General features: G+C 42.0%; 1 protein-coding gene across 5 annotated transcripts in view; it reads right to left on the bottom strand.

Moving 5' to 3' along the window:
- The window catches only part of COL16A1 (collagen type XVI alpha 1 chain), a 3,146,845-nt gene that overhangs the window by 1,767,840 nt on the left and 1,364,721 nt on the right, over positions 1–14,284 (bottom strand). The window lies entirely within an intron of this gene.

The raw sequence follows: 14,284 nt of genomic DNA, 5'->3' as shown, positions 1-14,284 counted from the left end.
AAAGCTACAAATAACACAATTATAACATCAGTAACTTCAATAAAATCCTAGGAAAGTCATAATAGACAACAACAAAAATTTGAAATTTGACCTTTGTGTAATGGGATTATGAAGGAAGCTTTCATAGGGTTGGGATGCAGTTTTCTTTAATGGATCTGTTAATTAGGATATATGCAAGATAGCACATGGTGTCAGTAGCTATACTGGGGTACTCGGATGGCAGGTTGTCAGGAGCTACTGTTGTGGGTTTCAGGTTTTTTATTGCATTTTTTGATGAAATTTGGATGACTGTTAGGTTGAGTTGGGGTGTGGAGCTGTGGTCTGGGGGTTTTGGTGAGATGGGTATAGATTACTATTGTTTTAGTTAAGTACAGAGCTGGATGTGAAGTCTTTGTTGTATTTGTCTGCAATGTCCCATATAGTTTCAGATGGGAGATGATTTGGTGTGGGTTTTCTGTCTGGTTTTAGGAGTGTGTTTAAATTTTGCTAAACTCTTTTGGGGATTTTGTATGGTTTGTGGAGATGAAGTTCTTTTTATCATAACAAACTTGTGAACTTGTGCCTTTGTGCAGTTTCTGAGGCACCATTATGCATCCAGGTAAGACAGGGACTTATTTTGTGCCATCGTTTACAGGCATTGTCAATGTCTCTCATGAGTTGTTTAGTTTGATGGGTTAGTCATGGGGCAGAATTTATTTTGACTTGTTTATGTCTCATTTGTGCTTGTTGGTTGAGTATGGTTACGAAGGGGTTACTGAAGTGGCAGTTAGCTTCATCTATATTAGTGGAGTTCCCAGTCACATTGTTGAAGTTTGTGATTAAATATGGATTCATCAGAATTGGTTACATTTCTCACAAAGATGAAGTATAAGGGTTTAGCGAGCTTGTAGCATTTTCTGTTGATGTAGGTGGGGTGATGATGGCTGAGAGAGTCTGGGATGGTGCTGGTTAGCTTAATTTCTTTCAGGTTGTTTGAGAGTACGCACTATGGATTTTTTTGGATACTTTGTCAAATCAGGTTGGTTGCTGGATCAGCTGAGTGAAATGATAGAGGTTAATATTATAGGGAGTAGAGTTAGGATTGTTAGAGATCCAGTCTATGTTAGGGTCACTGAGCAGTATAGTTTCTTAGTTGAAATTAGATGCTAAACAATGTATGTTTTCAGTAATCTTGGCATTTGGGGGGAGGGGGATGTAACAGTCTACAATGATTATGGACTTCTGATTATTTATGTAGAGTTTGGCTATTAGTGTTTCTTCATTGCTGTACTGTGGGATAGTTGAGAGGTGGGTGTAGATTTGTAAGGTGGCTTAAAGATAATGACCACGCCCCCAGCTTGTTTACCTATGTGGCCTTTCTTAATGATGGTCTAACTGGGAAGAATGTGTATTCATTTTTAATTTCAGGCCTTAACTAGGTTTCAGTGATAACTAGGATGTGAGGTTGATGGAGTTCAATCCATGCATGAAGATCAGATATCTTACTGCAGATGCTGCAGGCCTTGAGATTATGCATTTGGAACTGGAGGAATAAACTGGGGTTTGCTGTGTTTTACAGGATTGTTGAGGAGGGTAGTATTTATGTGGGGGTTGTGTGGGTTGGGTGTTGAGTTTGTTTAGGGGGAGCTAGTGGAGGGCTAGGGTTGGGGTGTACATCTCCACTTTCTATCATTTTATTGGGGTGGGTGCTGGAGTTTTTGAAGTTATAGAGAAGTACTTTTGGTAGTTTTTTTGCAACAGTGTGTGGGGTTTTATATTTGCTGCAGGTTAGTAATGTGTGTTTTTTGAGTGGGATTTTGTCTATACTGAAGAAGGATGCCCAGATTAGGGTGTTGTATCCGTGGACAGGGTGAGGATGCCCAGATAGGGAGTTGTATCTGTGGACAGGGTGCAAGTAGGTTTTATTGAAGACATGGTTTGAGTGTAGGTAAGGCTTGATTCATAAGAAGTTAATAGGCTTAGGGTGGCTAAAGTTCTGGTCAGGGGAAGCAGATGTATACGCATGTTGGGAGGTGAGAAATAGGTGCGCAGAAAAGCAGAGAGAAAAATGGGAGGAAGAAAACTACAAATAAATACTGGGATTCAGCTACTGGGAAGATAGTACAGTGGGCCATACCTCTCACACAAGCGGGGGACAATCAGCCTGGACCTTCGCAAATCCATTGATTCTGCACACCCAGCTCAGCAAAGAGGCAGAGTTTTGCTGTGGCTGTTAAAAGGCAGAAAATAAAAGTGAAGGTACACCTAAACTAGTGATAAAACGAACTCCACAGATTGGGAGGAGCACAACTACACTGATGTATCATGGGATATTCAAGGATGTCTAAACATGAAGGCAGCCCATCCAGGGAAACTTACATCAGTAAAAACACAGGCAGGCAATGTATGACCATTGTATATGCTGTTTTGGCTGTAGCAATGTTCGTATTACTCAAGTTCTGTGAAACAGGGTACAAAAACAGTTGCTATAATTACTTAAAGTATTTACAGCAGTAAAGAGGCAGAGAGGGGTAAACTGCAGGTGCCTGTGAATGCTGGTGTGTAACTTTTACCTTCACTGATAGGGGTGTGTCAAACATTAAAGCAGCTTCTCCCCTGTACTTGAAGTCCTCTTATTTTTGTACTGTTATGGAGGAAACTCTCATAGTGGATAGTAGAGCATAGAACTACATCCAAGTCATGAATACAGAATAAAAAAGAAAAAATACCTTCCACTACCGAAGGTGGTACACAGGTAAGCAACAGGAAGCAAAATAAAATGAACCCTGTACCACCACCACAGCTGTAACTGTTAAAACCACTTTATTGACCAAGGAAATATAAAACGTAAACAGAATTGTTCGTCCCTTTTTTCAAACGATAAGCGCTTTCGATAATTCTTATTCAGATTGTAAAAGCTAAGTCCCGGTTTCTTTTTCTTATATTTTCTTGATCAATAAAGTGGTTTTAACAGTTATAGCCATGGTGGTGGTACAGAAGTCATGAATACAGGGGGGAAAGGACTAACTTCAATTTAAATGGAAAATGGAAATGTATACACTCTATGGCTTCTTACTGTTGTGTATAACATCGATCTAATGAAGCTCTGACAAAGCTAAAAGTGACCATCTTTTATACCACTAACTTGTATACCTACTTAAACACCCGCACTGAGGTACCTACCCCATTCCACCACCAACACAACAGCATATTTACAGACAGGCGCCCCTATGATGCAACTTTAGTATCAACAAACTTTAGAATAAAAGGAAACCACTGCTGGCCCTAAGAAGTAAACGCAAACTACCACATTCTAGAAGTGACATAAAGAAGGTGTGCAAAGACCTCAGGCACAAGTTAAATACTGAAAAAAATAACCACAAAGCCTTTTAACTATATCAGGAATTTTAGGAACATTATTCCGCAATGTATTGAACTGATCTCTGGTGGTACTGATCTCTGGTGGTACTATCCATGCTAACCCAACATCACCAATATATTATCAGATAAAGTCACGTCAAAGCCCTGTCCCCACTCTGTTCCTTCATTCACTCCATTTACTCCCATACACTACCTATAAGTACCCAAGAACATGTTTTAACAGCCCTCTCTAAAGCCAAAAACATTAGCTGATGGATCCAGACAACACATGAAGCTGTTTCTTTATTAGCATAAAACACTGCCGCACAGATTTCTCTGAATTCCTCGGAAACCTGTTCAGTCTTAGTCTCTCCTCTGTGTATGTGCCTAGGCCCTGGAACATAACTACTACAGTCCTTCTACACAAAGGAAGCTCTGTCACTGTACAGAGGGACAATATAATGATTAGTTTTACCTGCATCATTTGTAAAGTAATGGAATATATCATTATGGAGTTCATAAACAAAGATATTGGAAGTGGTCAGTCTCTCAACCCTAACCAAGTTGGCTTTGTGAAAGTAAATCCTGCATAATACATCTGGTGAGTTTCACTGAGAAAGTCACTGAAGCACTGGATGAGAGCAAATCAGTACAGAAAACCTTCCCGGAATTAGCCTAGGCCTTTGACATTATTCCATACCCTAGCATTTCTGAGACACTGACCCAAAGAAATGCCTTATGTAACTCACTAGATAGCAATCTAGCATTCATACAGACCACACTCAGAGTGAATGGCGCACTCTCTTTTAAAAGGTAGGACATCAGTGGCATCCCATAAGGTTCAGTTTTGGGGCAACCCTCTTTGGTATATACTTTGCTGATGTCCAAGCCAATGTCAAAGTCTTTGTCTGACCATTTGTGGATGACTGCATTCTCAGGACTGCAACAACTACATTTCCTTTAAAAGGTCTTAAGGCACACAAATTCCTGCTTTCAAGACCACAGTCTCAAGCACAGGGGTTGGGAGTGTAGCTTAATGGCTAAGGTGTTTGTCTTACAAACACAAGGTGCAGGGTTTGAGTCTCTCAAGGTATAATTGGCTAGGCTTAAAATGGCTCTCAAGGGCAGTTAGCTTAGTACTAAACGATGAACGATGAACGATGAACAGTGTACAGACATGCTCTGTTGTTCTCTTTGGAAAGCAAAAGGGTATCTGAATTTACCTTGTAAATGATACTTCGTAAAAATATATACTGTCATAAGAGATTTAGGTAAATGTGTGGACAATGAGCTCTCTTCTGGCCATCATTTGTCAACTATTATTGGTAAATCCTTCTACCTAGTGCAGTTAATAACTAAAGACATATTCTCCAGATCCAGAGACATCAATGCCCCGTCTACTTCTCATCCTCCCTTATCAGACCTCTAGGAGAATATAATGCCTCCTTTAGAATGTATCCATACAGGCATTATTACCTCACTATAAAAACTGAAACACTTCCTCACTAAGAAAATCTCAGGTTTGAATTCGTTAAGTAAGACAGAATGTATAAAAGCCTGGTCACTCTATGGTGTCTCACATGGTGACCTCTGCTTAGCTTACAAGCTACAAATAACTAAGCCTGACCTTTCACATGTTCAAAAAACAGATATTATTACTAGTACACACACAGAGACACACATATACCCCACCCCACACACACACACACACACACACACACACACACACACACACACACACACACACACACACACACACACACACACACACACACACACACACACACACACACACACACACACACACACACACACTCATCTTCCACTTTCTCTCTTATTCCCTTCAGTTAGCAAATAGTATCCATAACTGATAAATACTGTGTGTTTGTTAATTTAAACTGAGACCACAGTAGCCTACTGATACAAGGTTATCCTGTTTTTCCACCTGAGAAATGGTTAAGAAATGACTTACAGTTTCAGAGCAGTCTTGGTCAATTCTGATTGTTTCTTAAACACAAACTTGTCTTTGCTTTGGCTCATTAGCAGTAGTACAAAAGAATTGCTTGCTCACACCCTTGTTCTCCCCCTTCCCTGTTTATTACCTTAAGCCAATCCCAAAGTTAAGAAATATTACCTGTGGGAGGCACCATTTTTAAAACTACAACCACCCTTTGAGCACCTCATGCTTGGCTCTGCCATAGAACTTATTAAAACTACCTGAACTGGGGCACAGCTAACAGATAGTTTGTAGAAATACCGGGTACCTACCTGAGTCTCCACATTCACCATCATATGTTCATTTATCAGTTTACTCAGTCACCTGATTGTTTCCAGCCCCCTCATAAGAGCAACTAACAGGGTCTCTACCCACTTTGCTCCCCATCCTGCCCCCTATTTCCTCCCACCCCCAGTGGTCCAACCTTTATTACACTCATAGGTTCATAGGTTCATAGGTAGGTACTAGGCTATTGGCCCTAGGGTCTATATAAGCCTAGCCAAAGGTACCCTGGCTTTCAGCACCCAAGAAAATTATCTTCCTGTGCCACTGTCGAGCAGAGCCACAAAAGTGATCCCCAGGGTGAATTTCCTATCTCCCATCCAATCATCAAGATTTTTCTTGAACAGTGCTAATGAGGAGCTTTGTTTGATATAGATACGTAGTTTGTTCCAGAGTATGGGAAGTCTCTGGGACAGGAATCTATCCCTCCGGAATGTTCTGTTTATTGTGGTGACGAGGTTTAGGTCCCTAGAGCATGTAGCTCGTAGGGATTGTGATTTCTTTAAGTGGAGCATGTCTAAAAGCTCTGGGTTTGACATGGCTTTGTGTGTTAGGCAGAGATTGCCTCTGAGTAGGCGATATGCAATGGAGTAAAGCTGCAGTTTTTTGAGACGGTTTGCACAGGGCATCTCTTTGAGGCCAGTAATCCTCTTTGCATGGTATTTCTGTGGCCTTTCCAGTTGTTGTAGATGTCTTGTGAGGTACATACCAAAAGGGGCATTGTACTCTATAATGGGTCTATGAGTGACGAGTAAAGGGGAACACTGACCTCTTTTTTCCTGGATGAGAAACCTTTTGTGATGAGGTGTGCCACTTAGAAGGATTTCATGACTACTGTGGCGATGTGATTATCAAAGGAGAGACTACTGTCCACCTGTGTCCCAAGGTCTCTTATCACACTTTCAGTGTTAAGTAGACTACCGCCTATGTGGTAGTTCATGGGTACTGAGTTTTTACCAAAAGGGATGACAATGCACTTTTTGGCATTGAGCTTGAGGCCATGGCTTTGACACCAGGCATCTGTCTCAGCAAGGCCCTTTTGTAGGATGTCCACATCTTTTGGAGTTTTGATTATGGCTCCTAGTTTGTAGTCATCTGTGAACTTCATTAGCCAAAGACCTTCTGTGTTGGCCTGTACTTCAGAGAAGTAGATACAAAACAGGAGAGGACCCAGGAATGAACCCTGTGGTACTCCACTTGTCACTGGTCTGAAGCTAAATTTGGAGTCTGCTACTTTCACAGTGTGGGTTCTGTCAGTGAGCCAGTTGGCAACCCATCTTGTGACATAGGGATTTATACCTAGTTTAGTGAGTTTATCTATAATTCCAGAGTGGGGGATGGTGTCAAAAGCCTTGGCGAGATCTAGATAGGCTGTGTGAACCACCTTACCCTCATCTACGGTTTTGGTGACTGCTTCAAAGAAGTCTATCAGGTTTAGGAGACATGATCTGCCTTTTACAAACCTGAACTGGGTGGGGTCCTGAGTTTGGAGATTACCAATGTCATTGTTTATAAGTTCCATGATGATACGCTCCATAGACTTGCAGACCAGGCTCGTTAGGCTAATTGGGCTGTAGTTTCCGGGGTCTGTGGTGGCTCCCCCTTTGTGGAGTGGGATAACTTTTGCTGTGCGCCATTCAGTGGGCACATAACCTGAGGTGAGGCTATGATTGAACATGGTACTTAGGTGGGGTACCAGTTCGTTCTGTAGTTCATGTAGAACACAGCCTGGGATGTCGTCAGGTCACATGGATGCTGTGTTCTTGACTTTGGATAGTGTGTTTTTTACCTGTGCAGCCGTGATTACAGGAACTTTGCATTCTTCTGGTATAGAGATGGGCCCTTTAGGGGATGACAGAGGGGTAAAGTTAGCATTGAACCTATCTGCCAGGATGTTGGCAATATCCATTGGTTCTGTATATTTAGTGCCATTGTGCTGTAACTCAGAACAGATCTGAGTGCTGCCATTGAGATTCATGACATAGCTATAGAATGCTTTGTGGTTGTCTTTAGAGTCAGTGGCAATTTTGTTTTCATAACTAGCTTAGGAGGATTTCATGAGGGATCTCAGCTTCTTATTGAAGCTGACCAGGGAGCTTCTCCAATCAAGGGATTTTACTCTTTTTTGCAACAGTTTCTTTCTTCTGTTGTAGAGTTTGTTCATGGCAGGGGACCACCAGATTGGCTTCCTTTTTTTGGAGGATAGCATCTTGGTTCTGTTAGGGATTGCACGATCCATGCACTCATGTAAGTGCTTATAAAGTGCATTTGTGTAGGATTCAGCATTCATACCTCTATTGTCCGTCAGCATGGGTGTCGTGAAGTTTGCCACTTCTGTCTTAAGAAGCGTGACGTTGGCTTTGGAGAAATTTATTACTGTGGTTTCCCTAATGGGGGGTGAGGGAGGGATGTGAATGTCTAGGGTGATTAGCTTATGGTCGGATCTGACCAACAAGGAACTGACCTCTGGTGTGGAGCACCGGTTGCCTATGTTGGTAATAACCAGGTCTAGGATATTGCTGCCCCTGGTGGGGGTGTGGATAAGTTGATCCATGGCATTGGAATTTATGAATTCCAGAAAACATTGAGCACAAGAGTTGGTACATGAGTAATTTTCCCAGTTAATGGTAGGGTAGTTGAAATCGCCCATTATTAGGGTGTTAGGTTGTACCCTAATATTTTCCAGTGTATTAAGAAATGAGGAGTGGGTATCCTGGGGCATGGTGGGGGATCTGTAGCAAGCTACAATTTGGATTGCGGTCTTGCCCAGAGTTAGTTGCACTTGGATAATCTCGGATGCATTATGCCGAGCAACTAGCCTGGAGGTGTGGATATCCTTAATGAATATGGACACGGCTCCGCCTTTAGTGTTTCAGTCCAGGTTAGGTGGCCGAAAGGTGTGGTATGAATTATAGCCTGGTAATGCAGGGGTGCTCTCTGGAGCCTTGAATCAGGTCTCTGTCACTGCACAGATGTCGATGTTCTCCATTTTAAGGAGTGCCGCGAGAGAGTGCATTTTGAGGTTTAGACTTCTAGCATTGAGTAGCAATACCCACAGATTCTTCTTGCCTGTACCTGTTAGGGTGGTGAATTTGTCATTTGAACCTTGCCTAAAAAAGGCACTATAGGGGTGGCTAGAGCCTTAGCCAGTATCCTGAATCCCAGGGGCGACAGGTGCAGGCCATCTCTGGCAAAGCATCGTGGCTTGTCGATCATGTCATCCCAGGCAGACAGATCCTGGATCCCCTTAGAATGACACCAGAAGCTTAGCCAATTGTTGAAGTCAATCATTTTGTCCTTGTACTGTGGTATCATTCTTGGTGATGGCAGGATGCTACTCAGGGCTAGGGTCATACCTGCCTGGGATACAAGATTGGACAGCTCCTCCATGTCCCTTTTCATGTAGTCCAAGGAGGTACGTCTCGGGTCATTCACACCAACATGGACAATGATAGAGTCATATTTGTACTTGTTGTGGAGTGACCTGAGTGCATGTATTATGTGGCGGATCCTGACACCTGACAGGCAGCTGACAGTAACTTTCTCCTTGTTTAGCCTGGTGAGTGGAACATCAGTGTGCCTGACTATAGAGTCACCTATGACTAGAGTGTTGGGTACGTTGTTATGCCTTATGGGCTGTGGTTGAGTGGCACGCTGAGTCTGTGGGCTATGTGTCATTTGGGTTGTGCTGGGGGGTGGAGGTTGCTTGTGTTTCTGCTGTGGATGTCCCTGTTGCTTGGGCAGGTTTTTACTGAGAGCCTCTGTGAATGTAGGTGCGTGTTTTGTGTTTCTATGTGTGTGTTTTGGTGGTGTAGGTTTTGAGGGACTATGTGCTGAGTGTGGTGTGGTGCAAGTGTTTACCTTCTCCTCTTAACTGTCTAGTCCAGTCTTGGGTGAAGAGAGCTTTGCTTCCAGTTTGGCTATATAAGTGCATCTCTCACAGGTTCTAGTGTTGGGTGGTAGGAGGAGAGGGTTGTCTGTGTACATGAGGCAATTACTGTATTGCCCCAAGATGCCCAGATTCATCAGGTAGACAGGAGAAAACACCTGGGGCCGACCCTTAGACATGCCTGGATAGGTGCTTATTTGTTAAGTACTAGAAACTGTTTTCTTCTAGACAAGTGAGGAAAGTTGAGTGCTGTAGTAATTTGTAGCTTATTTAGTGCTTACAATAAGTTCTGAACAAGTGCTGAAACAAAAAACTGTCTTGTTCTAAGAAACAAAATTAAGCTAGAAGGCTTCCTTTCAACACAGAAAGGCTTGGGCCCTAGAAGCCTACAAATAGTCCTGGACACAGCAAATCTATATCCAGGCTAGACTACCCACAGGAAAGGCAGGAAACAAGCTTAGAAAAAGTTTTTTTTTTTCCAATAGCCAACCACGGCGCTAAACCCAACACTACCTCCTCCATCTTCCCACTACTATCACACCTCCTCAACTAACATGTACAAGCATACCTTTACCTATGCTCACTGCATGCACTCTCCTTGCATATCTTACATCCTACCAAAGCTCCATCATTCCCCCACTCAACCACTACCACTGTACTACTACTCACACCACCGCTCATGTCTCACCCTCACTCAGCTCCCCTTCAACCAACTCAAGAACTATCCCTATGCACCCCCCGCATATTCTACCAACTATATTACTCAAACATAAAGCATCCCTACAGCTTAACATAGTAACCCTCCCACCATACCTATTACCCACAGAGCACAATCATAAAGTTTCCCTTATAAACAAACACATTCAAAAACTGAGAAAACTAATAACATCATGCATATCAAAACTAGCCCTAAGTGGAGACATCCACCCCAACCCTGGCCCTACCATCTCCAACCCCAGTCCTCATAATCAGACTAGAAACTACAACTTCTCCCATATCACAGCCAATAGAAAGCCAAGTGACTTCCTTCTACTAAGCCTAAATAATAGACGTATATCCAACAAAGTCAATGAACTCCATGCCACCATAGACTTGTACTCCCCCAGATATAGTCATCCTGACAGAAACCTGGCTAAAACCTCACATTACCAGTGAGCAAATCCTCCCTACCTGTTACGGCATACTAAGAGTAGACTGGATAAACAAGAAAGGAGGCGGTGTAGCTATAATATTTAAACAGCGTCTAAACATCCAGATCTTAAAATCATCAGCTCCACAAATAGGCAATGAAGAAATAATATATACCAACCTCAAAATAAACCAAAACAAAACCATCAACATAATTGGATGCTACTTCCCACCTGGCCAAAACATCCCTCCACTAGAAAACCTTTTCAGCTGGTCTACCCACGATCTCCCCCAAGAAACTATAATTTTAGGTGATTTCAATATTGACTGGCAGTCCTGTTCTGGCAACCATCCAACCCATCATGTAAACCTTCATGGCTTCACCCAACTAGTCCAGTCACCAACCAGGATAAATAAAAACTCCAGCAAGCACACTACCCTGGATTGGATACTAGTCAGTAAGAACCCCCAGTCATATATAACAGGCTGCTTATCAGATAGCCTCAGTGATCACTCCCCAACATTCCTACTCAAAACACACCTATACTAAGCTAAACCTGACATCTACCATCAAATACATAAAAAACTAAACTTTAACCCATTCACATTCATCTCATCCCTCAAAGAATGTAACTGGCATCCTCTAAAGTACCTCAGTCTTGATGACGCAGTTGAATTCTTTAATACTACCTTCCTGAGCATCCTTAATTACCATGCCCCCATAAGATTCTCCAGAACCAAAGCACAACGCTCCCCATGGCTACAGAAAACCACTAAGTCAGAAATGAAAAACAGGGATAAAGCCTGGGAGCACTGGCACAAAACCAAAACTCCCTCAACTAGACAGAAATTCCTAGAACTACACAATAGAGTCAAAAAGCTAATGAAACAGGACAAATTCCAATACTACAAGTCTGCTCTAGACTCCTCTCAACACAGCCCCAAACAATTCTGGTCCTCCATAAACTCCATCCTCCACCCAGGTAAAGTCAGTGCCCCTCCTCCTAACATCCCTCACTCCTCCGAAAATATTGCTATGTTATTCAACACACACATCACACAAACCATACTATCACTAGCTAAACAACACAACTCCCCTCCTCTCCAACCCACACCTTCAACTAGTAATCGCCCCACTGCCTTCTCTTTTTCTCCTGTACCTACCTCCAACATAAAAAAAACTCTTAACTAAACTTAAGCCCACCAAATTAGCAGCAGACAACCTCCCAAGTGAATACCTACAAATCGCAGCTGATGCTCTGGCCTACACAGTATCCATCTTGATTAACCGATCTCTGTCAGAAAGTTACGTTGCCACACTATGGAAAGTATCACATATAATTCCCCTCCACAAAGATGACCCCTACACAGAACTAACCAATTACTGCCCCATAGCTATTCTCTCTCCACTATCCAAAATACTAGACAGATGCATTCACTCTCAGGTCTCAGACTACCTCCTTTCTAACAACCTCCTTTCCAATACTCAGCATGGTTTCCGACCAAACCATAGCACCACCACTGCCTTACTCTCCTTTACTAACATCATTCAGCATAAAAACAATGGCTATCTCTCCTCTGCTACTTTCCTAGATCTATCTAAAGCATTTGACATGGTCCCACACAAACAACTCATCTCTGTCCTCAATAACCTATCTTTCTCTCAGTCAGTCAGCGACTGGTTTCAGAGTTACCTGTCTGACCACCAACAATCCGTTGTATGGCAGAATGACATATCTTCCCAACTACCTGTCTCTATAGGGGTTTCCCAAGGATCCATCTTTGGACCCCCTACTCTTCTCTGTTTTCACCAATAATCTAGCCTCTGCCACCAAACATGGCACATTCATACAATAAGCAGATAACTCAACCATCATCTGCTCAGCCCAGTCCCTACCCAAACTGCAAAAAGTCACACAGGAAGCCTTTTCCTCTGTTGAAACTTGGTTATCCAATGCCCAATTAATACTCAACCCAAACAAAACTTAACTACTCATCTTCCAACCCACCAAACATACTCAAAACAACTCTCATTTTAACATCACAGCAAAAGACAACACCACTATACACCCAACAGAACACACTAAATTGCTAGGAGTGGAAATAGACAATAAACTAAAATTCACTTATCCATGACCATAAAAAAATCCACAAAGAACTAGGAGCATTATACAGAAATAAGCAACTTTTCACCAAAGCAGCAAAGATTTCAGTAGCAAATTCCCACCTTATCTCCACCCTACTTTATGCCTCCCCAATATATATACTAACCTAAGGCAATGCGATCTAAACAAGCTACAGACCTGGTACAAAAAAATCGCCAAATTCGCCACAGGGGCATCCTACCGTAGTCACCACTGTCTCTCACTTGCTGAACTGGGCTGGCTTGAACTCCCTCACCTCCTTCAATGGTATCAACTCTCACTTGCCCACAAACTAGTAAACCATCCACTAAATGTCCCATCCCTCCAGAGTCTACTCCAAACCTATCGCACCACCAAACCACTAAGATCCAGCAACAAAAATCACTTGCAGATCACTAAAGGCAATAACTTTGCTGGTGAAGCACTATTCTCTTGCGCCATAGGCAAATTATGGAACTCCTTCCCACCCACAATTACCTCCATACCATCATGCACCCACTTCAAAACTTTACTAAAAGCACACCTAAAAACATGCTGACAATGCCGTTGCAACTCCCACTTTAATATCATCCACCCCATCCAACCACTACCTTTCTTTCCACCCCACTAACTACCTTGATTATCGCAAGCTCAGATGCTCATAAGCCTACTACTTATTATACAGCAGGAACTTCTTATTGTAACATTTGTTAATGTCTGTTATGTATTTTGCAGATAAAGATTCTAGTTGTCTACTGATGTACTATGTTCTTCATCTGTAACTATATTTGTAATTGCTACGTTAATCAAATTGTTAATCGCTATGTAAATGTAATGTAACTACTGTCTGTATATTTTAACTGTGGAGCTTTTCTCCCCGGGCCTCTGCTGAAAATGGACCTACGTCCAGTCGGACACTCCCGGTCAACATATGTAAATAAATAAATAATAAATAATACACATTTTAAGGCTTTAAATCTAGATCATAACACTAACAGAAAATGCCAGATGGATAGAGACCTCTCCTAAAAGAGCTCTAATTATAAAGTAAGCACTTTCTTTATCAAAAAGGTATTTCCCTAACTCTCTTCAAATTCAGTCTGGATAAGTGGCTGGAGATCTGTAAATCTCCCCTTCATCTAGTTCCTCAAACCATTATGGATACAGGAAACAAGTATTGGGAATTGCAGAGGCTGGACTCCCAATGGTATTTTCAACTCATGACCTATTGCATAATTATGGACCTATGAATCTATGGGCAGTAGAAATGATCAACATGGGATTACAGCAATCAGTTCTGGAAGCCCAGTATGTTATAATCCAGCAAATGTACCTACAAACCGATGTACTTATGATCCTTGAGATATTTTGCCATTTACTTTGAAAATGCTGAAAAATATGTGCAGTTCATTAGGAAGATAAATTTGGGATTAGCCTTACCTCTTCAGATTACAAAGATAATTATTTGCCTTAGTTTCATGTTTATAATTTGTGGTGCCTACTTTTTTAACAATTATAGCATCTTTT

Source organism: Protopterus annectens, chromosome 1.part1 (assembly GCF_019279795.1).
Source record: "Protopterus annectens isolate FY-2018-M chromosome 1.part1, PAN1.0, whole genome shotgun sequence".
Lineage (NCBI taxonomy): Eukaryota > Metazoa > Chordata > Ceratodontiformes > Protopteridae > Protopterus > Protopterus annectens.
Note: the sequence above shows the minus strand (reverse complement) of the source record. Positions and strands in the feature narration are given on the sequence as shown.